This window comes from Oratosquilla oratoria, chromosome 10, assembly GCF_046742065.1.
Source record: "Oratosquilla oratoria isolate Oo_2021 chromosome 10, ASM4674206v1, whole genome shotgun sequence".
NCBI lineage: Eukaryota > Metazoa > Arthropoda > Malacostraca > Stomatopoda > Squillidae > Oratosquilla > Oratosquilla oratoria.
In genome coordinates this window covers 8269961-8274960 of record NC_134786.1, presented here as the reverse complement: position 1 = coordinate 8274960, position 5000 = coordinate 8269961, and positions in this window count along the sequence as shown.

Below are 5000 nucleotides of genomic sequence, written 5' to 3'. Positions count from 1 at the left end.
TAAGATAATTGACAATGACCTTCCGCTCTCTTTGGCGACTGTGACCTGATGTCGCCCGACCATCGTAAGATAATTGACAATGACCTTCCGCTCTCCTTGGCGACTGTGACCTAATGTCGCCCGACCATCGTAAGATAATTGACAATGACCTTCCGCTCTCTAGGGGGTAATTGGTCGGTATGCTTATTCAAAACTGTCCTGGTTCCTTTGTATCATGTATATAATGTCTATGTATTCCTATCACTATGTACTTGTTGCACTGAAGATGTAATATACGAAAGCGCTCTGCTTCGTTAGTTTCTTTTTCCAAGTGGTCTACTTTGCATAAGTGAACACACGTACCCGTGTTCTTATTAGCATATATACATATACATATATATATATATATATATATATATATATATATATATATATATATATATATATACATATATATACATACACATGTATATATATATATATATATATGTATATATATATATACATATATGTTTATACATGTGTATGTATATATATATATATACATATATATGTATATATATATATACATATATATGTATATATATATATATACATATATATATATAATGTCTATGTGTGTGTGTGCGTGTCTATATGTCTATATGTATATATATATATATATATATATATATGTATGTATATATACATATGTATATATATATGTATATATATATGCATATATGTATATATATATGTATATATATGTATATATATATATATATGTACATATATATATATATATATATGTATATACATATATTTATTTATGTATATATATATGCATATATATATATATATATATATATATATATATATATATATATAAGATGATTCATACTTACATTCCTTTTAAGGACAGACGTCCCCTAAATCAGGCTCGCCCAAAGTGGCTCGACAAAGAAACTGAAAAAGTATTGCTAAAAAGTGACAGGCTTATAAGAAATATAAGTGCTCGGGTGCATCTAATGACTATGAAAGTTATGTATCAATACAGAGAGATTTAAAAAAGACAATAAAAAGAAAATAACAATACGAAATGTATATCGCTGATACATCCAAAGAGAATCCCAAAGAATTCTACAGTTACATTAGAGATAAAAAAGGTTGTTAGGAATCACATTGGTCAACTATTATCTGATGACGGTCAACTTGAATATCCAAATGAAGGAATGTGTAACATTTTAAACAATTATTTTAGCTCGGTATTCGTAAACAAAACACCTCAATGTTAGCTCCAAACTGAAATCTGTGAAAAGTCTAGGGTAAATTTACTCACTACGGTAAATATAACAAAAGAAAAAATTCAAAGGTGCATAGAGAAACTCAAAGTTAATAAAACACCAGGGCCTGACGGTTGGCATCCAAGAATCTTAAAGGAAATGAAAAATGAGATTATTGTTCCATTAGAAATTATTTTCAAGAAATCCATCATATCCGGAGATGTCCCGAGAGAATAACTTTAGGCCTATAACTATGACTTCAATCATAGGAAAAATAATGGAAACTATCATCAGAAATGCTATCGAACATCATTTAGAAAGTAACCGTTTGATATTTGATAAATGATAGCCAGCATGGTTTCAGACGGAAACGTTCTTGCGTGACTAACTTACTCGAATTCTACAGCACAGTTATCTCGAGTTATAACAAAAGAAACAATATAGATTTAATATATCTAGATTTTGCAAAAGCTTTTGATACCGTCCCCCACGAAAGACTACTTACTAAATTAGCCTCACACGGAATAAGTGGTAGCCTATTAAGTTGGACTACTAATTGGTTAAATGATCGAAAACAGAGAGTTGTTTTAAATGGAAAAACTTCTAGATGGAAATTTTTTACAAGTGGAGTTCCTCAGGGTTCTGTACTTGGGCCACTTCTATTCATAGTATATCTAAATGATATAGACCATGGACTAAAATCTACTGTTTTCAAATTTGCTGATGATACAAAACTGTGCGGAATGGCAAATGATCACTTAAATCAGTTAGATATTCAAGAAGATTTAGATAAATTACAGCAATGGTCTGAAAAGTGGCTAATGAAATTTAACACAAGTAAAAACAAGGTAATGCACATAGGTAAAAATAACAGTAAGTACGATTACAAGTTATTTGGGAATTCGTTAACAAAAGTGAATATTGAAAAAGATCTCGTTATAATTAATTATCAGTAACGATCTCAAATCATCCAAGCAATGTATTTCAGCCTCTGAGAAAGCAAATAAGATTCTAGGACTGATTGCGCGATCTTTTGACTTCAAAAGTCCATCACTCATCACTTAGATAAACACCTAAGCAAGATGCTGTAATGTTTATTATTTATTTTATATTATTTGTTTTGTTTTGTTATCACTTGTCTGTTTGATTCTCATTTATCATTAGTTATATGTCAATTTTTTATTACTTACTAATTACCTGTTTGTTGTTTGACTGTGCCTATGCGTTTATTTATGTATTCTATTTGATACATTATTATAGTTTTTATTTATTGATTGTTATTAGTAGGATTTTTTCGCATCCGACCTAGATATGGACAAAAGGTCTCCTGTCGGCATGCTCCGCCTTTGTAATCCTTTGTAATATACATATACATACATACATACATACATACATACATATATATATATATATATATATATACATAAATATATATATATATATATACATATATATATACATATATATATATATATGTATAAATACATATACATATATATATATATATATATATATATATATATATTACAGGTGAAAAATGTAATCACACATTTGTCAATAACGTAGAAACCACTGTTGGAGTAGAAAAGACTGGAAACGGGGAATCTATATATTTCGATTGCAAACTGCAATCCTCTTCAGTAGATACAAAAAAGAGAGAGGGCGTACTGTTTAAGTAGGACCCTTAACAAAAGAAAGGGGAACATGGGAAGATATCTCTACCCTCTTCTCACTCCGTATGTGAGGTCAGGAGGCAAATGAGCTTTCACTAGGTTGGAGATGAAGAGTCCGGACATTATGTCCGGGGACCATTGCCCCTTTGAAATATTCATGTTGGGCTGAAATTCAATGATCGTAGATTCTACCATTTTTCTCCTGAACTCACATCTGGATTTATAAATAAGCTCAGCTCTGTCATTGTTTAGATTGGGACAGAGCTGAGCTTATTTATAAATCCAGATGTGAGTTCAGGAGAAAAATAGTAGAATCTACGATCATTGAATTTCAGCCCAACATGAATATTTCAAAGGGGCAATGGTCCCCGGACATAATGTCCGGACTCTTCATCTCCAACCTAGTGAAAGCTCATTTGCCTCCTGACCTCACATACGGAGTGAGAAGAGGGTAGAGATATCTTCCCATGTTCCCCTTTCTTTTGTTAAGGGTGCTACTTAAACAGTACGCCCTCTCTCTTATTTGTATCTACTGAAGAGGATTGCAGTTTGCAATCGAAATATATAGATTCCCCGTTTCTAGTCTTTTCTACTCCAACAGTGGTTTCTACGTTATATATATATATATATACATATATATGGACTTGGTTGAGTTGTGAGAGGATGTCATCAATGTTGGTGTCTTTGGGGAGAACGAGAAGACAGGTAAAATCAGTGAGGCACACCTTAAAAACTCGTCCGACTTATTAAATAGATTAAAGGAAATAGATTTCAAAGACAAAGTACTGGTAAGTTATGATGTTAAAAGTTTATTTACTAATGTCTTAATACAAAATGCCATCTCTGCTATCAAGAAAGTCTTGACACACATCAACGCGGACGACCTTCCTATTAATAAGAGAGACTATATAAAACTAATTGAAATGTGCTTCAAGTGTGCGTCTGTTTCCTTCAACGGGAAAACTTTTTACCAACACGAAGGTTTGCCTATGGGATCCCCTCTAAGTGCAGTAGCCGCATGCCTCTTTATGGAGACACTTGAACAAGAAGAATATATTAAGATAATCCCGAATAACAGCAAATGGTACAGGTACGTAGATGACTGTCTTCTCGTTCTCCCCAAAGACACCAACATTGATGACATCCTCTCACAACTCAACCAAGTCCATCCCAGGATTCAACTAACAGTAGAACACGAGGTTAATGGGTCCCTACCGTTCCTAGATACAGTTATCATTAGAGAAAATAGCACTGTCAAATTCAAAGTGTATAGGAAACCCACCCACAAAGATGACTATATTAGTTTTTTCAGTGCTCACGACCAAAAGACCAAGACCGGCGTAGTCATGGGCTTCTTTCTCCGAGCACTCAGAATATGCAGCCCTGAATTCCTCCATGACGAATTACATCATGTCACCGAAACTTTCAGAAAACTTGGCTTCCCTACCGGTCTTCTCTCGTCCACCTTGAAGAAGGCCAAAGCTGTAAGGGAGAGGAATAACAAGGAGGAAAAAAACATCAAAAACATTAACTACGTAGTAGTTCCCACTTCTGATTTGGCCTGCACACTAAGTAAAGAATTAAGACACTCTAACATCCGTTTCTCATGTGACGCAGGAAAGAAAATCGGGGACATCATTAAACCAAAGATGGAAAATAATCAGACAAACAGTTTAGTTTATAGAATCCCTTGCTCAGGTTGTGATAATGTTTATATTGGAGAAACATATAGGAGTTTGCCAACAAGACTCAAAGAACACAGAGCCGATGTCCGTCACCACCGTGAAACCAGCGCGTTCGTGAACCATATAGATGAAAAAGGGCACCTACCAAAATGGGATGAAGCTGATGTATTACACAACAACCTCAGTAAGAAACAGAGGAAAATGGTAGAAGCCATATACATAGCCACAAATAAATGCACAAATAATAGAATAGGAGATATTAAATTATCAAAGATAACAGCACTACATGCAGCAACTGAGTGGAAAACAACAGGACATCTGTTCACTCGTAGCACCACACGGAGCGCCAGTCCGACCAACCCGCACGATTTCGTGCCACCATGAATAGGAAGTGACCTTCC